Below are 22,500 nucleotides of genomic sequence, written 5' to 3' on the forward strand. Positions count from 1 at the left end.
TTTGCAAATAATTTGTGTCCAGAGGCTGGAAAAAACAATTTGAGATAGCAAGGTTGGTAAGATTTGGGCAATTGATGTCAAAGTATATGGAACAGTTGATCAAAAAGGCAAGTAGGTATGGAGCAGCATGACAAAGGCTGCTAGGAAGGCCCAGGAAATCATGGCAAAAAATAGAAATATGATGAAGGCCTAGAAGACAACCAAGAAAGCTAATTTCACTGTTAACTTCCTAGAGGGAAAATTCAACATCAGAAAGTTACAGTATGAAAATATAGAACTTGTGGAGCATTGTTTAGATTTTTAACTTTAGCATCACTCGTAGTAAACAAGCATAGTTTTGCCACCTGATGTTTTATCAGGTGATTTTCAGGTTTAATTATTTTGATGGTTGCATTTCTGTGGTAGCTATTTTGATGGTTGCATTTCTGTAGTAGCTGATAAGGGATATTGATCAGAGATTGTTATTTATGAAGTTACATCCAAAACAGTCAGTAGTTTTAATGGGCATAATTTACCCATAGAGCTCATGAGGATCATATTCTTGATAACGATGTTAGCTGTTGTATTGTTTTAGAATGGTTTTTCTGATGTTAGATTTTATTGTTTCAGGTTCAGGCGCAACCATTAACGGGACCTACTATAAGTGATCCAAGTGGTGCCACAAGGGGAACACAAGACACTCATGCCCTCGGAGGGCGGCCAATGAATGGCCTCAATCCAACTTTACCGTCAGTACCAGACCCTGAGGGAAGTGCAGCAGCATTATCTAAAGTGTTTGTAGCGTTATATGACTATGATGCACGCACTGACGAAGATTTATCGTTTAAGAAAGGTGAACATTTGGAAATTCTGAATGACACCCAGGGTGATTGGTGGTTTGCAAGGTCCAAAGCTACAAAGCAAGAAGGATATATTCCCTCAAATTATGTGGCCAAACTTAAAAGTATAGAAGCTGAACCGTAAGTCAAAGGTTTTTCTTTTTTAATTATATAACTTACCTAGTAATTACATAGCTACAAGTTCAACTTACATGGCAGCTTTAATTCAAAATTTCATGGATAACACTTCACACTATTGTGTAAGTAACCAGTCCCGCCCCACTAGCGGGAGATTGGCGGGAGAATGGGAACAGCTGTGAGCAGCAAGCTCAGTATTGTTCCTGCTTTCATATGGTAAACATCAGTTATGGCAACAGCTTGTTCATTATTTTCTGGTAATTTAACTGTATTTCAGTGGTGGGCATTCCACTGGAAAACATATTTAGTACCTTCAGTTTAAGTCTCATGATGAGTTTTTAAATATGTAACTGACCTGGCAGTTATATACATAGCTATATTCTCTGACGTCATGACGTCAGAGAATATAGCTATGTATATAACTGCCAGGTAAGTATATTTAAAAATTTATCTTAAAATAAAAATATCATTTTTAATTTTTTTTTTTTTTTATTATTATTATTATTATTATTATTATTATTATTATTATTATTATTATTATTATTATTATTATTGAGTTGAATCATGAACTAGTCTTATTTACGCTTGTGAGCCAATGATAATAGTTCTGTCCTAAATAAATTTTGTATATTTGTCATTCCTATAGACTAAACTTTCCAGGGTTTTTTGTTTACTGGGTTTCATTACTTGTAAACCTGCTGTACAGGCAGTCCCCTATTCACGACGGGTTCCATTTTTGAGATGCATCATAAGCCGAAAATTTGTTGAAAATCATAAAAAATCCTAAGAAAACCTTACTTTGAATGCTTTGGGTGTCTATTGAAAACTATGTTAACTGCATTTTTATTGTGCTTTTCATAAAAAAACCTTAAAATATTGATTAATATATATACTCTTGTACGGTTTGATATTTAAAGACCAAAAATTATGCCTTAGAATTTTGGTACTAAACATTACATGTGGTATAGGCTAGTTTTAGACAACAGACAATAAATACAAATGTTGTTTTACTTATTATTGTTATGTTGTTTCTATATTGAAAAAGTGCAAACTAGGGACTAGGCTAAGCCTACCACATTCTTTGGATTTCATGACAACAAAGTCAACAAAGCAGCATTTGTTTCCACTTTTTACTTATCTGAGAATCTATTACGCATTATTGTTATGTTGTTTTTAATTTACAGCTGTTCTAGGCTATAGTAGGTGCAGCCTACCTTCATTTCCCGAAGGTAAACAAAGCATATACAGGCGGCCCTCGGTTAGCGGCAGGGGTTCCGTTCCTGGCCACCGACGCCAAGCGATTTTCGACGCTGAGCGATTTTAAAGCCTACGGCCGCTGCACACCTTCTTTCGAAACTCTAGACCAGTCATAGGCGCTGTAATCCACAACGGCGCAATTAAGTAAAATTATATTTATGCAGTATAGTACTATAGAAATTACTGTACAGTACATGTGGGTGTCTAAAGTATGTAAAGATATAATAAAGTTTATACAGTGTACAGGTAGCTGTAGTGTTCAGGTTACGATCATTAGGCTTACAATAGTTCGAATTTATGAGAGATCAATTTACAATGGTCTAACTTTATCCATATTCTATTTACATAAGTTCAATAACAGCAAAAGAGAATGATGAAAGTATGGTGTTAACGTTATACTCGTTGCGTGAACGTGTACAGCCATGAACAACCGAACGAGAAAACTACTTTTTTTTTTTTTTTTTTTTTCTAAGTACAACCGAACTGGATAACATCTGTTTGGCTTGTATTTCGATCATCGTACTACAGTGCAACATTACCGTATTTGTTATAAATGGCGTTATGTATGGAATAGAACTGAGATATCTTAATGTAATAACTTTATTCGCTACAGATCAGAGATCAATATAGATTAAAGATCAATCGGGAAATATACCGTTAATTTAAACTATAACTGAAGCTGAGAAACACTGTTCAAGCTGCTAATGACTATTATCGTACATCGGCAACAAGGATAAAACTGCAGTAAACGTCTGCCATCACACACAACTGTAGATAAAATTGGGATAAAATCGTTTTAATCAAAACTACTGTGCTTGAAAGAACACATTTTACTGTTGGTTTCACGCCGATATAAGATAAATAACGTAAAGTTCGTATTACGATGATATAAAGGATTACGTATTGCGAACGGAATCACGTAATTTTTTACGCAATAAACATGCCGCCAACGTAATCTGTTAACGAAAAAAAATAGTAGTTCACATTCACAACAAGACATATTCAATAAATATTTCCACCTAAAAACACGCTGTATATGGAAAAATAACTTTGTCTCATATAAGTCAAGTATATAGATATTCGTTTATGCTAACTAGAAGCAAGAGCATTCGCTCAGAATTGCGTTATGGTGAAACAGACTCGTATTCATCAGCTGATTTCAAACCACAACATTGGCCGCTCCGTGGAATACGGGTTTAAGTTTGCCGTAGTATTTTAAAATACAATAATATGAGAATACATACAATATTCTTGGATACAGTGAAATAATGTATAACTTTTTAAAGGATTTATGGAAAAGATGCGTAATTAATAAAATAACACAATGCATTTTTCGGAACTGGCGGACAAGAACGAACATGAAAAACCATCCCCTTACAACGTGGAGCCTAGTTACAAAGGCTGCCTTAATTTGTATCTTATTTCTGTACAAAAATGAAAATACCTTTACGCAATATATTTTCATACACATTTTAAACATAAAAGCATAAACATTTGAAAAATCGACACATCGATCGCTAAATTTGCACTTTTTTTTTTTTTCTTTAACTATATTTTCGAAGAGCGGCAGAGGGACGGCGGCATACAAGAACGAACTTGAACTTAAAAAAAACATCGCAGTCGATAACTTGAAGGGGAGTTTCAAAAGCTGCCTTTTTATCATATTTCTGCACAGAAATAAAAATACCCTATTCGTAGTACATTTTCATACACATTTTAAACATAAAAGCATAAACATTTATAAAATCGACACATCGATCGCTAATTTGCACTTTTTTAAATCGAATCGATCGATTTTCGGAAGCAGCGGCAGGCGGCGGCTTACAGGTTAAAGAACATGAAAAAACATCGTATTTGATAACGTTGAAGGGCAAATTTCAAAAGCTGCCTTTGTATCATATTTCTGTACAGAAATAAATATGCCTTTCGCGTAATACATTTTCATACACATTTTAAACAAAAGCATGAACATTTATGAATCGACACATCGTAGTCGATAACTTGAAGGGGAGTTTCAAAAGCTGCCTTTTTATCATATTTCTGCACAGAAATAAAAATACCCTATTCGGTGTACCATTTTCATATACATTTTAAACATAAGCATAAACATTTATAAAATCGACACAATCGATCGCTAATTTGCACTTTTTTTAAATCGATATTTTCGGAAAGAGCGGCAGGCGGCGGCTTACAGGAAAGAACATGAAAAAACATCGTATTTGATAACGTGAAGGGCAGTTTCAAAAGCTGCCTTTGTATCATATTTCTGTACAGAAATAAAAATGCCTTTCACGTAATACATTTTCATACACATTTTAAACAAAAGCATGAACATTTATGAATCGACACATCCATAGCTAAATTTGCACTTATGTAACTCGATATTTTCGGCATAGAACAGCGTCAGAGGCATATTTTATTACCTAATACCTAGTAATAACTCTCCATAAAATTTGTTAATATAATTTGCATAACCTTTATGGTCTGAACGGCATTTCTACATATGTATGAACTCGTTAGACAACGGCGCTAGTGGCGCTGTTAACTGAAATTTGTGCCGTGAAGATACCTTTCAAAATGCCGTATTTTTTTTTAATGAATATTTTTTTGATGACCGCCGTTAAAAAAACCGATTCACCGTTGAGTGATGGCGCCGTTAACCGCGGGCCGCCTGTACTGGCCGCTGCCATCTGTATTTCGTCAGCTGATAACTTCTTCATTCACGATTCACAAAGAATCATATTTTTTATGCTATTGGTAAAAGGATGCTGTAAATTTAAAAACTTAGTCATTCAATATATATTTAATAAAAAAAGATTTGTGAATTGAATATTATAAAATATAAAATTAATCAAAGACTGCTATCATCAAAGCCAGCAAATATTTTCTAGAATTCTTCTTCTGTTATAATGTCATTATATGTTTCATTGTAGCTGTCAGTAACTCGGTATCTCCATTAGGTAAAGATAGAATAAAGAATAGAAATGAATCGTTATTATACTGTTTGGTAGTTTCAGTAGTTGAAGAGAGATAATGAAAATTTATGATTACGTACTATACTGTGTGCTAGGTAAAAGTGGTGGCTTGGCGATCATTTGCTACTTGTAGTGTAGAACATAAACATAAGGTTGGAACTTTTTTAACCATAAACGCCTATTGGACGTATTTTACGTCAAGATAAATTGTCTCTCGGGTTCCGACTGGACATAATTTACGTCGACATACAAAAGTTTTTTTAAAAATTCGCTGAAAAATACTTATAGGCCTACGAGCCTAAAACTTTTGAATCGCGCCTTGGGGGATGCTGGAGTTCACGGATCGAGGTGGTGTGTTTTTTTTAGAAGCGTGACCCAGGTGCGCATGCGCGAAATGCCTGCTTCTCGCATCAGTCAGCATCAGCGTCGCGTCGTCCGAGAGCAATCGAGTTTTCCTGAACTTGTGCGAGACTTTGAATATTTGTGGAGGTACAGGACGTACATAGAGATGTCTCAACAACATATGGACCGCGAAAGGCGCGTTTTACCCGTCGGAAGGGATCGTGTCAGGCGTATCTTGGACTTGGATGCTGGCGAAGGACCAAGCGCCCAGGATGACCTGGCGCCTCAACGCCGTTCTGTGCGGCCACGTGTGGATGAAAGTGGTTTAGGATCACAATGTGTGTCTCGTGTGCCTTTAGTAACCCCTAGGAAGCATCTGGGCGTCCTTAGGGGCATTCGTAGAATTTGGGAGGCCTCCAACCAAGGACATAGAGGAGTACTTGTCGGAGCTTGATCGGGAATATGTCGCAAGTCCTCATTTTGATGGCGGATGGTCATCTAGTGATGAGGACATCAGTCCTGATGTCAGTGATGACAAATATTTGCCCCCAATGTCCGTTTGAGGCTCACATCCCGAAAGTGAGCTCGAATTTAGTGGTTTTAGTGCATATGAGGGGGAATCTGAGGAGGGGGAGAATGAGGATATGGGGTCTAGTTTTATCGCGGATGACGATACTGCTCTGGGTTCATCCAGCTGTTCCTTACGCGGGAATTGCTGGGAGTTTCCTGGTAGCGTAGACGGTGGACTATGCTCGGTACTGCCGTTATGAAATACGCACGACATTGTCCGGTTTCGCTGGCGGGTGTCTGCAACCTCACCGACATGACGCATTTTTTGGGGCTCCACATTTATTTTGGTATGATGCCTGCTGCCGACGTCAAGGCAATAATTGGAGGCGGAATTTTTTTTAAGTATGCCCAGTGTGCCCGGCGTTATGCCCCTTGATAGTTTCCTGGCATTGGACAGGTATTTCAGCGCCTTCAACTGAAGGGCCATACCCCGGAATAACCGCAATCGCCTCTTCCTAATCCGCCCAGTGTTGGAAATACTTCTGAATGTGGGTAGAATTCTCGTGGTTCCTGGAAAGAACCTTTCTTTGGATGAGGGGATGCTGCCTTACAACGGACGTCTAAGTATTAAAGTGTATAACCCCAAGAAGCCGAAGAAATATGGAGTGAAATTTTTTTTTATTACCGAGTCGAACACTGGATACGTCGTGGACTTCTCGGTGTATTCCAGGGTCTTCTTTTCTCCACGCTGCGTGACACTGTATTCAGTCTTGTGGATCGTTTCCATAACCAGGGATATCACCTGTTTATGGATAATTATTATAACTCTGTATCCCTGGCCCAGGAACTGTATGAAGCAGGTGTGCATGTCAGTGGTACCCTTCGGTTGGTGCTTGGGGCCCTGAATGCCCTCAAGAGGTTCGCTAACCATCCGCAACATCTGGCAAGAGGAGAGGCAGAGTGGTGGTGGAAAGGCGCTGTCTTCGTCCATCTGTTGGAGGGGGTCCGACTCGTCCCCCATGATTACGACGAGTCATGAACCCATCCAAGAAGAGATCACACAGCGGAAGAAGACACGTCGACAGGGCCGAGTTGTGTTTGAGCAGTTTCATCTCGAGTGGCCTACTGTCATTGGGCACTACAACAGGCACATGGGAGGAGTTGATCTCTTTGATCAACTCATCCAGTATTATCCCTTCGCCAGGAGGAGAACCAGGAGGTGGACACAGAAGCTCCTCATATTCATCCTTCAGTTGGCCCTAACCAAAATGCCTACATACTCTACTGTGGGTACCACGGGGTGACCATCTCGGAGGTTGTCCCACATACAGTTCCTCGAGGTAGCCGGGAATGCCCTCATCAACTTCAATCCCGATGAGTGGCCTTCCATCACTGCCCCCCTGCCCCGAGCTGCCGATCTGCCCCTAGAGGAAAGGGCAGATATTAGGAGGGCCAACTTCGGTCAACCTGCCGCCGCCCCCGCTGCCGGCCCCGCCATCACCGCTTCTCGTCGGGTAGTGGACCCTGTGTGTCGGCTGCAGCCAGGGGATCACACACTGGAGGCCCTAGAAGGGCGCAGGCAGAAACGGTGCCGGGTGTGCCATATGAATGGCAGAAGGAGAGACACCCGGTTCTTCTGTCGTACCTGCAAAGTAGCTCTTTGCAGGATAGGGTATGTGGACTGTAAATACCACAATATGGTCTTTTATTGGAGTGTGCCTAATCAACCGACAGCGGAGGGCACACGGGGCCGCCGGGCCCATCCGCAGTAAGGCGCGCGTATTCCCCCCTCCCTCCACCTGTACCTCGTCATGTCGAGAGGAAAAAAAATGCAAGACTCTTCAATGGAGGAGGGAGAAAACAACAAGAGAAGTACGAAGTGTCAAGATTACGAGTGAGTATTCTGCGTTTTTTTTATATTTACTTTTATATTTATTACAAGTTTTCATACAATCAACTTACCTGTCAGATATATACATAGCTAAGACTCCGTCGTCCCCGACAGAAATTCAAATTTCGCGCCACTCGCTACAGGTAGGTCAGGTGATCTACCGGCCTGCCCTGGGCGGCAGGACTAGGAACCATCCCCGTTTTCTATCATATTTTCTCTGTCGCCGGTGGTATCAACATTGTTGTTATTACCTCCTGACTTAGATTCATTTTTCATCCTTTGATCATCGTTTTTTTCGGCTTTTTGGTGACGTATTTGGATCGTGTTTTGGTTTGGCATTCGCTACAGTGGACTGTTTTTGGAATAACTCTTTTGGATTTTTCTCAGTATGTCTGATTCTAATGTGAGTGTGAGAATGTGTGTGAATGTAGGCTGCAGGGTGAGGATACCGAAAGCTTCGGTTGATCCTCACACTGTATGCCGTAAATGTAGGGGGTTTCAGTGTTCTGCTATTAATACTTGTAAGGAATGCGAGGGATTGAATGCAGAAGAGTGGAAGACTTTGACTTCTTATTTGAAGAAGTTAGAGAGGGATAGAATTAGACGATTGAAAGGTGTGAGTTCAAGCCTATGAGCCTTTCACTGATAATTCTAATCCTACTGATTGTAGATTCTCCCTATGTATCTTATTCTCAGAGTGCTTTTTCGGATTCGGCATCGGAAATCGCCAATCTGAAAGCTACAATTAGAGACATGAAGTCCAAGATGGCTGACTTCAAAGGTAAGGCTAGTGAAAGTGAGCATTACAGTGAAGTGAGTTCTCCCAGTGTTGTGGAGGGGGCGTTTGATCGTCCCTGCGACGCTCCCAGGCCTAGACCTCTTCCAAGCTCACAAGCCCAGAGGAGAAGGAAAGTCGAACGCCTTAATGGAGGTTGTGGGGAATCCCCACGGTCAGACGTCCCTTCAGCTAGCTCTGCTTCGTGGCAGGCGGCTCAAGGGCGCTATAGAAAAAGCGTCCTTCGCGAGTGTTTTCTCGTCCTCTCCTCTCCCGTCACCGAAACGAGGGTGGAAGGAATCGAACTTGTCGAGACCGCTGAAGCGTCATATGAAGCCTGACATAGATTCTAGTCCAGAGCGTTTCTCAGATGACGCTCCGTCTTCTAGCAAGAAAGCGAAGGGGGCGTCAGCGTCACCTGAAGTGTACGCGAAGTACCCCCCTTTCCTTCTTCTCCCCCGAGTGATGACGAAAGACGTCATGCACTGGACGTGGGAGAAGCGTCAAAAGAAAGATTCATTATGGCAGTTCAAGCAGCAACTGTCATCTCTAGTGGGAGTTTTAGCGCCACGTCGGAAGGACGTGACGCTTCCAATTAAGAAGTCTCGTCCTCTCTCACCTGTTCAACGAGAAGCGTCATACAGACGGGAAACGGCTAAACGTCTTACAGAAGCGTCTAGTTCGAGAGCGAGAACAGGTGCTTACGAGAGTTTCGTAACGCCAGAGAGACGTAAGACGTATTTTAGACGCGAAGCGTCATTGGAAACGGAGCATAGACATGACGCTCCGTCCAATATTATGACGCCAAGTAGGACGCCTTTGGAGAGCGGAGCGTCTTCCAAGCGCGAAGCGTCATCGAGACGTCAGCAAAAAAAAGAAGTCATCCATGACGCTTGGCGAACGGAAGCGTCATGTAAGCGTGAAGCGTCTTCTAAAATTCTAGAGAAGCCGAAGCTTATGACGCCTTCCAAGACTATTAGAGCGGGAAAGAGGAAGGATTATCATTCCCTTAGCCCCTCTCCTATTAGGAGTTTGTCTCCTCAAGAAGAAGAACGTTCGGAAAGGAGAGCGGAGACGCATGTAGATCCCGAGTTAGAGGAAAACTCGGATGACGAATATAGTGGAAGAGAAGGTCTGTCTAACTATAAGGTGTTGACTACCCTACTTCTTGAGGAGTACGGAGACGAGTGACTCCTGCCGCTCCTCCTTCTCCGCGCTCGCTCTTTTCCAGTGCTAAGACGAAGAAGCCTTCGTCTTTTCTCAAAATGAAACCCACCACCATATCGATGAAGAGAGCATTACATTCCTTAGACTCATGGATGAAGTCTAAGAAAGACTTAGTGAGGACAGTCTTCTGCATGCCTCCAGCAAGATTAGCTGGGAAAAGAGGCATTTGGTATCAGACGGGAGAGAATATGGGTATTGCTCTCCCTTCTACAACCGAAAAACAGATTTTTCGACTTTGGTTGACGCTTCACGGCGTCAAAGTCTCAATTCTGCACGGATTACGTGGGGAATTTCGGAACTGGATCATCTCCTCAAGGGACTCTTTCGTGTATTGGAAGTTTATAACTTCTTAGATTGGTCCCGTTGGGGTGATGTCCAAGAAAGCCCATGATTCGGAAGGAATCGAACCTGAAGCCCTGTTATGCATATTGTCTTGTATTGACAAGGCGGTACAGGATGGATCTTTTGAAATCATTATAAAAATACTGATCCTCTTTTGTTTGGGGCAGGTCTTTTAAAGAAAAGGACTGTATATGGCGCCTTCTTAACAAAGGCAGTCTCACATGCTCAGAGAGGCAGCACTTCTATATGCGCCTCTATCTGACTTTTTGTTCCCTTACTCAGTTAGTAAAGGACATTGCGCATTCTTTAACTGAGAAGGCAACTCAGGATCTGCTGACGCAGTCAGCAAGAAAGAAGAAACCTGTTGCTGCATCGGACAAGAAAGGACCCAGTACAACGGTGCAGCCCTTTCGAGGTGGTCCGACCTCCAGACCTTCCACAAGGAGGAAGGCTCCAGAGAAGAGAGGTAGATCTGCTTTTCGTCCCTTTAAGAAGGGAAAATGAAGATTCTCTCCTCCAAGCACAGTAGGTGCCAGGCTCCTGGGATTTGTGGAAGCCTGGACACTGATAAAGGCAGATGCGTCATCTTTGGCGATCTTAAGGAGGGGATATCGTATCCCTTTCCTGAACACTCCTCCCTAACGTCAATACCAAGGGAACTATCAGCCAAATACAAGGATCCTGTGCTGAGGGATACTCTTCGATCGATGGTGGAACAAATGTGGGACAAGAGAGCGATAGAATTGGTACGGGATCAACACTCCCCGGGGTTTTACAATCGCCTTTTTCTGGTGGCGAAAGCCTCGGGAGGCTGGAGACCAGTATTGGACGTCAGCTCTCTGAACAAATTTTGTTCAGAAGGAGAAGTTCTCCATGGAGACTTCTGCTTCAGTCATGGCGTCATTACGACAGGGAGATTGGATGGTGTCTTTTAGATCTCCAGGACGCCTACTTTCATTTCCACGTCCCGATCCACCCTTCATCGAAGAAGTACCTCCGTTTCATGACGGGGGGAAGGATCTTTCAGTTCAGAGCCTTGTGTTTCGGCCTGTCCACAGCTCCTCAGGTCTTCACAAGCCTGATGAAGAATGTGGCGAGGTTTCTTCACCTCAAAGGAGTGAATGTCTCTATGTATCTGGACGACTGGCTCATCAGGGCCAGATCGGAGAGACAGTGCTTGGAGGACCTAAAGTTAACTCTGGATTTAATCAAAGCGTTGGGATTGCTTGTGAACCTCGAGAAGTCTCAGCTGACCCCCAGACAGACCTAGTCTATCTGGGGATTCGGATGGATTCTCGGGTTTTCGAGTTTTTTCCTTCGCAAGAGAGAATCGCAAAAGGTTTGCGGATAGTCTCTCTTTCTTAGAGAAGCAACAAACGTCGGCGAGGGAATGGTTGAGCCTTCTGGGGACGCTTTCCTCGCTAGAACAATTCTTCCCTCTAGGAAGACTTCATATACGTCCGCTTCAATTCTTCCTCAAGAGGTCTTGGAGCTGGAAAACGGGACAACTGTCGGACGTTTTTCCCATTCCAGTGGAGATAAAGTCACACCTACAGTGGTGGTTGCTCCCTCTGGAAGAGAACAAAGGGATCTCTCTAAGAACACAGAACCCAGACCTAGTGTTGTTCTCCGACGCGTCGGAGAGAGGTTGGGAGCGACCTTAGGCTCAGAGGAAGTGTCAGGCACCTGGGAACCAGCACAGGTGTCTTGGCACATAAACTGCAAAGAGCTCTTCGCCGTACATCTGGCCTTGAAGAGCCTAGAACCTCTGGTGTCAAACAAGGTAGTGCAAGTAAACGTGGACAACACCACCGCACTTGCCTACATTCGGAAACAGGGAGGGACGCACTCCTCGTTCCTTTACGAGCTCACGAGAGACCTATTACTTTGGACGTCTCACAGGAACATCTCCCTGCTGACAAGGTTCGTACAGGGAGTAAGGAATGTGAGGGCGGACAGGCTCAGCAGGAGGAACCAGGTCCTTCATACAGAATGGACACTACACAAGGAAGTGTGTCTCGATCTCTGGTCTCTGTGGGGAAAACATCCTCATGTGGATCCTTCTTCGACAACATTCATTTCAAAAAGGCTCCCAGTTTTTTGCTCGGTCGTGGAAGATCCAAGAGCTCTTATGGTAGACGCCTTCCTGCTAAATTGGTCTCGAGTAGAAGTATATGCTTTTCCCCCATTCAAAATCCTGGGGTTAGTAATGAGAAAGTTTGTGGCGTCAAAAGAGCACGAGGATGAACGTTAATAGCCCCCTTTTGGCCGGCCCAGGAATGGTTCACGGAGGTGGTAGAGTGGATCGTAGATTTTCCAAGATCCCTACCAAGAAGGATGGATCTTCTCAGACAACCACACTTCAAGAGTACCACCAAAACCTCCCCGCTCTCGCTTTGACTGCCTTTCGACTATCGAAAGACTTGTCAGAGCGAGAGGCTTTTCTCGCGAAGTGGCAAGCGCGATCGCGAGAGCACGCAGAACCTCCACTACGAAAGTATACCAATCTAAGTGGGAGGTATTTAGAAGGTGGTGTAGATCCGGAAGAAGTTGTCCTCCTCCACTACCTCATAGCGGAAATTGCTGATTTCCTGCTATTCCTGAGAGAAAAATCTCATCTAGCCGTATCCACAATAAAGGGATACAGAAGTATGCTCTCGGCTGTATTCAGGAACAGAGGTTTAGATCTGGCAGATAATAAAGATCTCCACGATCTCATAAGGTCTTTTGAGACTTTCAAAGTCTAAGGAACCAGTACCTCCGAACTGGAACCTAGACGTAGTCCTAAAGTATCTGTCATCGGAAAGATTCGAACCTCCTCATCGGGCATCGTTTAGAGACATTACCCGAAAATGCCTATTCCTATTATCTTTAGCTACGGCAAAGAGAATTAGTGAATTGCATGCTCTGCAGATAAAGTAGGATTCAAGGGAGAACTCAGCGATTTGCTCGTTTAAGACCCTGTTTTTAGCGAAAAACGAGAATCCTACGAATCCCTGGCCTAAGTCATTCGAAGTCAAAGGCATGTCGAGTCTCGTAGGCAGAGAAGCAGAGAGGTCTCTATGCCCTGTTAGAGCTCTGAAGTTCTACCTTCAGAGAAAGCATCAAATGGGAGGCTCTAGACAAGGTCTTTGGTGCGCGTAAAAGACCCCACAAGACTGATGTCCAAGAATGCGCTGGCATTCTTTGTAAGAAACGTCATTACAGACGCTCATAAGGCCTGTCCTGACGAACAGTTACAACTGTTGAGAGTAAAAGCTCATGAAGTGAGAGCTATAGCGACGTCTCTCTCGTTTCATAAGAATATGTCGCTTAAAAACATCATACGATACGACATTTTGGAGATGCAACTCAGTACAGGCAGTCCCGGGTTACGACGGGGGTTCCGTTCTTGAGGCGCGTCGTAAGCCGAAAATCGTCGTAAGCCGGAACGACACTTGGAAATATGCCTTAAACTAAGAAAAAGTTAGAGACCTTACCTGTGTGACATGCAAGTAGATTGCATGATGTGTAGTGTGGTTATTCCAATGGCAAAGGATGGTTCTTGAAGGTATAATTCTTTATTAAACTCTTGTGACACTAAAAAGCACAATGTACTACACTTAATCCTTAGGGTATACACTAAACACTATACACTATATTATGCATTGCACACTTCGTAGTAGTACGTATGTATTTGTTAGATCCTGGAGTACACTAAAATCCCAGTCTGGTAGCTCTGGAAGTAACAGTATAACACAATTAGTACAAAATACTAAAACAAAGTCCCTGAATACAATATGTAAATTATAGATATCAAGAGTAAAAGAGTTAATGTATGTTAATTAATTCCTTACTTTTAGTTTATAATTCCTTACTTTGAGTTATATCAAGAGTAAAAAAGTTAATGTATGTTAATTAATTCCTTACCTTTAGTTTAAAGTTGTCGTGCTATGTAACCCTGGATGCACAAAGTCTTATGTGGCCCCATAGCCTACATCATTCAGGGGGTTCTGGAATGTACAAAAAATAATTAGTATGTCAGTAAGTACTCTATGCATAGTAAGTTACATACAGTAATATGCACCATACAGTGGTTTAATATCACATATATAACATGTATAAAACTTAGTTAATGTATGTTAATTAATTCCTTACCTTTAGTTTAAAGTTGTCGTGCTATGTAACCCTGGATGCACAAAGTCTTATGTGGCCCCATAGCCTACATCATTCAGGGGGTTCTGGAATGTACAAAAAATAATTTTGTCAGTAAGTACTCTATGCATAGTAAGTTACATACAGTAATATGCACCATACAGTGGTTTAATATCAACTGGTATGCATTATTGTAAATGATTGGTCTACACCCCCTGTTCAGCAGGGAGTGTACAGTACCAATTCCATGAGGGACCTTGATCACTTATCCCATGTGAGAGATCTTGGTCACTTTTTTTTTAGTATATAAAACTTACTTAATGTATGTTAATTACTACTATGTATAATTCCTTACCTTTATGTTATGTAGTAACCCTGGACAAAGTTTTATGTGGCCCCATAGCCTGCATCATGGAGGGGGTCCTGGTTTTCTGGAATGTACCAAAAAAGTATCAAAGTTAAGTCATGTTATGTATGTTTAGTAAGTTACATACAGTAACCATACGTACAGTGGTTTATAACATGTACATATGTACATAATCAAACTTGGTTGGAAATTCCTGTAAAAAAAAAGTTATGTACGTATGAATATGTACTACTGTATGTAAAAACCTTACTGTTCATACTTTGTTACACTACATGTTACATGTGATACGGGGTATACTTTCCTGAAGGGTTTTTTCCATCCAAAAATGGTGCTTCTACTTGTAGTAGTTATCCCTTGATGACACTTGTAGTAACAACCTGGAGTTGTGTGAAAAATGTTGGTTCTGGAAGGAAAAAGTAACAAAATTAGTGTACAAAATATACACTACAGAAAGTTGTGAATGCATATGTTAATTACTGTAGATATATCAAGAGTACTAAAAGAGTTAATGTATGTTAATTAATTCCTTACCTTTAGTTTATATTTTACATTCATCGTAACCCTGGATGGACAAAGTCTTATGTGGCCCCATAGCCTACATCATTCAGGGGGTTCTGGAATGTACAAAAAATAATTAGTATGTTAGTAAGTACTCTATGCATAGTAAGTTACATACAGTAATATGCACCATACAGTGGTTTAATATCACATATAACATGTAGTATAAAACTTAATTTAGAAATTCCTTACATAACTTACCAACTTTTAGTGAGTCTCAAAGCTGTTACCTAGGTTGTGGGAGATGGAGGTGGAGGTGTAGAGCATTCATGATAAGGATGCATTCCAAACCTAACTTCAGTGTGCTTTATCACAGATAACAGGCTAGGATGATGGGCAGTCTGGAATGAAGAATTAATATTAAAGGACAGTATTTAACCACTTAGGTGTACAAATTTATTGTACGTATGCAAACATTAAACACAACTGAGAATTCCTTACCTCCAGCAAAATGAAGACATGTAGGCTATGTAGAGGTCTGGTTTATGTAAGTCACAGGTGCATGCCAGTCTGGAATGATAATGTAATAGTACATATGATTATAGTATGTATGTTTACACACATAACATGGTTATTACATATGTAATATTAAAACATTAATAAAAAAAAAATGTCCTTACCAAATTCTAGTGGGTTGGCTTGTACTGGGATGGTCATATGGTACATGAGGGTGGGTGGCTGGGCTATGGAGTGGGATGGGCAGGTGCTTGGGAGTCTGGAATGATAAAAAATATATAAAACTGATAGTTACTACTACTGTAACTACTGCACATGTTATTACTGTTTGACATATGTAGTGTGTAATACGTATGTTCAATATAAAAAATGAAGAATTCTTTTACCTGAAGGAATGGGAGAGGTGATACTACTCGTATCCACTGATTTGGGCTCTGGGGAGGTGATACTTGTATCAACTGATGAGGGAACATCTACATCTGGAAAGAATGATAGGGTACATAAATATATTATAAGGTGGATGTAATTGTAGCATATGTACACTTTTAATAAAATTTCTATTAGCAATTTATAAAACATTTTATACAAATTTGTTAAGGATTCCTTACTGATGTATAGGGCGAGGCATCAAAACCATGGAAAGGCTCAGGGTCATCTGGGTCCACTGTCACTATCAAAGGGGTCTGAAATGGAAAAAAAAAAAAAATAATAAGGTTATGCAACATCAAACACATTGTACCACTATGTAAGTTAGTGTACGTATGTATGTAGGGTGTAAACAATTTCCAACATGAAAATGAGAAAAATGAAATTGCTTACCTGATTGTACACGTGCAGGTGGGCGGGCTGTACAGAGGGTCCAGGTACAGGGGGATCTGGAACTGTCACAGGTAGTACAGGGAGATCTGGAACTGTCACAGGTAGTACAGGGAGATCTGGAACTGTCACAGGTAGTACAGGGGGATCTGAACTGTCACCACTTCTGCAATAAAATTACAAATGATGAAAAATTAATGAAGTTACAATTTACTCTTACATTTAGTTGTTACATTAAAAAATTAACACATTTTAATATGTACACTATGTAAACACATAAATTAGTAAAACAGTTCAGAATTCCTTACCAGGACTAGGAGTGGGAGGTGGTGGTACTGGAGACTTGTGAAAGAAAGTGTCAAGCCTGGACTGCACACTTCTCTTCGTCTGCTTCTCCTTCAGGGTCTCCTTGTAGAAAGTCACCAAATCCATGATTCCTCTCTTGATTTTGTCAAACCTAGAAACGTTAGGGTCTTCTGCCTCAAAAGAAGCCAAGGCTCTCTCCAAGATGAGTAAAAACCCTCTGACAAGACCTTTCACAGTTAATGACCTGGGTTTTGGCTCTGGTGCCGCCTCCAATCTCTCCTCAATCATTTGTTGTTCAAGTTCTAGTAAGTCCTCTGCAGACAATTCCTCTCCATGGGAAGCCAGCAGCTCTGTTACATCATCAGGTTCAAGATCTAGTTGCAGCCTCTTGCTTAGCCCTACGATCTTCTCGTCACAGTCTCGACGTCTTCTGCCTGGTCAAAGCCTTCAAAACTGTGCACAAACTGTGGACACAGTTTCCTCCAGGCCCCATTTAAAGTGGTCGTCTTCACCTCGTCCCAAGCACTTGCAATGTTCTTCACTGCATCTGCAATGTTGTAGCCCTTCCAGAATTGCTTCAGTGTCAACTCCTTGTTAGCTTCTATGGCCCTCAAAGCAAAACGTATGGTCCTTCTAAGGTAGTAAGCCTTGAAATTAGCTATTACTCCCTGGTCCATTGGCTGTATCAGCGATGTGGTATTGGGTGGGAGGTACACCACCTTCACATTAGGATGCATGTCGCTCAAATTTGAAGGGTGACCAGGGCATTGTTCCAGGACTAAGAGGGCCTTAAAAGGCAGACCCTTCGAAGTCAAATACCGCTCCACTGCTGGCACGAAATGGTCATTGAACCAATCTTCGAAGACCATTAAGGTAACCCACGCCTTCTTGTTAGATTTCCAAATCACAGGGAGTTGACTCTTGAAAATGCCCCTTGAAAGCCCTGGGATTCTCGGCCAAATACACCAGCAAGGGCTTCAAGTTTCAAATCACACTTGCAATTGGCCCCAAACAGCAAAGTCAGTCGCTCCTTTCCAGCTTTATGGCCAGGTGCTGACTTCTCCTCCTTGGAAAGGTACGTTCGATTTGGCATTCTTTTCCAAAATAATCCAGTCTCATCCACATTAAAGACTTGGTCAGCCGTGTAACCACCATCCTTAATTATCTCAGCCAAACCACCTGGAAAACTTTCTGCTGCTTCGCTATCAGCACTAGCAGCTTCACCTTGCAGCTTCACATTATGCAAATTTGCACGAGCCTTAAAACGGTTAAACCAACCTCTACTCGCGGAAAATTCACCACCAGCACTGCCTTCGCCAAACTTTTTCACTACTGCCTCATTGCAGCGCTCTAGCCTTCTCCTGGATCACACTTAAGCTCACCGGAACACGTCGCTGGTTCTGGTCCTCCAGCCAGATCATGAGCAATTTCTCCATTTCAACAATGCTCTGGCTACGTTGCTTCTCGTTTATCACCGTTGACTTCATCGGTGCAGCATCCTTAACGTGCTTCAGAATACGTTCCTTATCCTTCACAATGGTTACCACCGTGGTCCTGCTCAAGCCTAAAGAACGGCCTATTTCGGTGTTGAGTTTTTTTTTTTTTCTCCCTTCTCCGAACGCTTTATCACGTCATATTTGACCTCCATCGTGATGACCTTCCTCTTCTTGGATGAACTATCATCGGAGGAAGTACTTTGGCGTTTAGGAGCCATGTAAATTAGCGAAAATGGCAAGGAATTTCAGCAACGTCTCAGCACACAACCTAGTGGAAATGCAGGCAGGGCACGCGATTGAAGTGGCGTCCTTTCGTATTGTTACGCTTGGCGTCCTCGACGTCCGAGGTCGTTGTTCGGTCAATTTACCATACAGTTTAATAGCGTTAATTATTTATGCACCTCCGCTCAAAAACTAGTTTCTGCATATGAGGTTTAAATCCGTTTAAAAGCCATAACAAAACGTCGTAAACCTTGGAATTTGTGTTGTAATCTAACCAGAAACTTAGTTTTTTTAATTATGTACTGGAAACAAGCAATGATTTTTCATTATATTTGCGCTTTTGGACTGTTTTAAACTGTGCATCCCAAGCTAGTGTATTCATTCGCCCGCAAACTAGTTCCGCATATGCGGCGTCAGTAAAAAAATTCAAAAAATACGAAAAAAAAAAAAGTGTCAAAAATCATCATAACCTCAAAATTTTTGTTGTAATGTAACCAAAAACATATTTTTATTATGTACTGTGCTAAACTATAAAGGATTTTTATCATAGCATGCGTTTTTTTTTTTTAAAAGCGTCGTTAACTCGGAGCGTCGGAAGCGTCACGTCGTAACCTCGGAACAAGCGTCGTAACCCAGGACGGAATTTCCATTGAATATTTAAGAAAAAGCGTCGTAACCTCGGAACGTCGTAAGCCGGAACCGTCGTAACCCGGGGACCGCCTGTATTTGCATCTCACTACCTGAAAGACGTGCGCGTGACCTACGAGAAATGTTTTTCTCTAGGTCCTTTCGTATCGGCGGATACGATTCTGGGTACGGGAGCCGACACCAATCCTTAAATGTATATACTTTTCTTCTTTTTGGATATGGTCGAGAGTCTCTTCGAACAATGGAGGACTTAGGCTAGCACGGGCGGCCGTCTATGTTGTTCAGTAAGAGAATTCTTGTCATATCCAATTAGTTGAGTATAAATTTTTTTTTTTGAAAATTATGTATGTGTGCGTAGTGGTTTTGAGTTACGGTTGTTGTGACGAGTTCGGGGATAACTCGTAACAATCCTTAGTTCTAACATATGGTTAGGATCAGGTGGTCGGGATTGTTGTGTGCTCCTTCATAAGGTGTATTGTCATATAAGTGGATCAGCACCCATTGACAAAGTCCTTTTAGGCTCTGCCGAGTAAGTGGGTAATACCCCATCGGCAGACCCACAAGAACTCCTTGGCTATAAAGATATATATCTCGTCTAAAGTTCTTGAGGTGATGCAGACTACTGGGCAAACACACGAAAGTCTACCACCTATCAGGTAGGAACCAAGGTTTTATTTATAACTACAACATATGTTGTTTACCTGTCTATTCCATATAGTAGCTGTCTCTTACCCTCCACCGAAGGGTGCCAATCAGCTATGTATATATCTGACAGGTAAGTTGATTGTATGAAAATGATATTGTTATGTTACAATAAAGTTTCATACATACTTACCTGGCAGATATATACAATTAAAGGCCCACCCAGCCTCCCCGCAGGAGACAGGTGGAAGAGAGAAAATATGATAGAAAACGGGGATGGTTTCCCTAGTCCTGCGCCCAGGGCAGGCCCGGTAGATCACCTGACCTACCTGTAGCGAGTGGCGCGAAATTTGAATTTCTGTCGGGGACGACGGAGTCTTAGCTATGTATATATCTGCCAGGTAAGTATGTATGAAACTTTATTGTAACATAACAATATCATTTTTATATATACGTATGTATTGATGCATGATATATTTTATTTCATTTTATGCAAAAAAAAGTTTCACCTGCATTCCTTTTATTTATGTATTCGTACCAGAATTGAAAAGTGTAATAAAATAAATAAATATATATTTATATATATATATATATATATATATATATATATATATATATATATATATATATATATATATATATAGTTTTCTTTGGGTAAGCAAAATACATAACACACTAGTAATTTCCAATCATCTATCTTCATTTTGAAACAAATTCGAAGTCTCTAGCACGAAGTCTCTAGCACAATATTTAGATTTATGGTGAATTTTTGTAAAAAATTTTCCTTCCCTCCACGTGCCGATTCTCCGCCGCAAACAAATCTCCGAAATGCATACATCGCATTCTCCTAATATTTGCTCCTTTTCATATTAGGTGTTTCATAAAGTTTTATGTATGAAAATGTGCGCAATTTAATGTAGAATACAACAAAAAATATTTGAAGGTTGTATCTTTTCTAATTTTTGAAATAATTGCATATAAATCACGATAACTAGAAAAAAACTATGTTCGGTCAACTTTGACTCACCCGAAATGGTAAAAAAACGCAATTGTAAACAAAAACTCTTACTGTCTAGTAATATTCAATCATTTATCTTCATTTTGAAACAAATTTGAAGTCTCTAGCACAATATTTAGATTTATGGTGAATTTTTGAAAAAAACTTTTTCCTTCCCTCCATTTGCCAATTCTCCGCTGCAAATCTCTGAAATGCGTACGTTGCATTCTCCTAATATTTGCTCCTTTTCATATTAGGCATTTCATAAAGTTTTAGATATGAAAATGTGCGCAATTTAATGTAGAATACAACAAAAAATATTTGAAGCTTGTAGCTTTTCTCATTTTTGAAATAATTGCATATAAATCCTGATAACTAGAAAAAAAACTACGTTCGGCCAACTTTGACTCACCTGAAATGGTCAAAAAACGCAATTGTAAGCAAAAACTCTTACAGTCTAGTAATATTCAGTCATTTATCTTCATTTTGAAACAAATTTGAAGTCTCTAGCACAATATTGAGATTTATGGTGAATTTTTGAAAAAACTTTTTCCTTCCCTCTGCGCCTCGATTCTCCGCCGCAAATCTCCGAAATGCGTACATCGCATTCTCCTAATATTTGCTCCTTTTCATATTAGGCATTTAATAAAGTTTTAGATATGAAAATGTGTGCAATTTAATGTAGAATACAACAAAAAATATTTGAAGGTTGTAGCTTTTCCCATTTTTGAAATAATTGCATATAAAAAATATATAAAAAAAATTCGACATTCGGTCATCTTTAACTCGTCAAATATGGTAGAAAACTGCAATTGTAAGCTAAAACTCTTACAGTATAGCAACATTCCATCATTTATCTTCATTTTGAAACAAATTGGAAGTCTCTAGCACAATATTTAGATTTATGGTGAATTTAAAAAAAAAAAAAAAAATTTACGTCCGCTCGTTACGAATTCATGCATCATTTTGTGATAATATTTTCTCTGTGTTGCTTTTATCGTTTTACAATGTGTTATATACCAAAATCATCGCAATTTAGTGTACATTACAAAAAAAAATTAAATTGTTACCTTCAGGGAGGTAGATCCATGGGCTTCCTAACAACACATCTGTTTACCCAGTGGGCCAACTGGGTCCTGAGAAGGAGGGATGCCATCTTAGCTAAACTCCAAAGGGGCTTGCCCAATAGGGAAACCAAGGGCTTGAGGAATGCTGTGGTGTGGGAGTCCTTCATATAGCAAGTTTGGTGGATGAGTCCCTGAAGCATTGGAGGAAGGCCAGCCAAGACTCCATCATGTACAGGGCCTCTTTCTTCAGGCATCAGCTCAGCGCAGGGGCCAGGAACCCCCAAGGCTAGGCAAGAGCAGTGGCACGGGCATCCCCCTCCTCCAACAACCCCGAATCATCCTTGGGAGGTTGGGGAGTGCAAGGGTCGCAGCCCTCCTCCAGAGCCCTTCCGCCTCGTTCAGAGCCAGACCCACCGTCTCCCTGAGGGGCTGGAATGACCGCTTCCCCAGGAAGTATTAGGAGTCGAAGCTCCCTACCCTGCCAGTCGCCACGGGGGGTGGGGGTTGCCTCTTGAG

At 41.2% G+C, this 22,500-nt stretch overlaps 1 protein-coding gene and 2 long non-coding RNA genes across 3 annotated transcripts in view; all 3 read right to left on the reverse strand.

The window, feature by feature from the left end:
• LOC135219668 (tyrosine-protein kinase Src42A-like) overlaps positions 1–22,500 on the reverse strand; it is a 225,595-nt gene that overhangs the window by 140,500 nt on the left and 62,595 nt on the right. The gene's annotated exons all lie outside the window — the stretch shown is intronic.
• LOC135219673 (uncharacterized) lies at positions 13,647–15,010 on the reverse strand. The gene is made up of 3 exons (XR_010315490.1): positions 14,765–15,010; positions 14,185–14,495; positions 13,647–13,993 (listed from the first exon to the last, which is right to left on the reverse strand). It is a non-coding gene; the product is annotated as an uncharacterized LOC135219673 (long non-coding RNA).
• LOC135219671 (uncharacterized) lies at positions 15,045–15,845 on the reverse strand. The gene is made up of 4 exons (XR_010315487.1): positions 15,776–15,845; positions 15,536–15,675; positions 15,308–15,390; positions 15,045–15,179 (listed from the first exon to the last, which is right to left on the reverse strand). It is a non-coding gene; the product is annotated as an uncharacterized LOC135219671 (long non-coding RNA).

This window comes from Macrobrachium nipponense, chromosome 1, assembly GCF_015104395.2.
Source record: "Macrobrachium nipponense isolate FS-2020 chromosome 1, ASM1510439v2, whole genome shotgun sequence".
NCBI lineage: Eukaryota > Metazoa > Arthropoda > Malacostraca > Decapoda > Palaemonidae > Macrobrachium > Macrobrachium nipponense.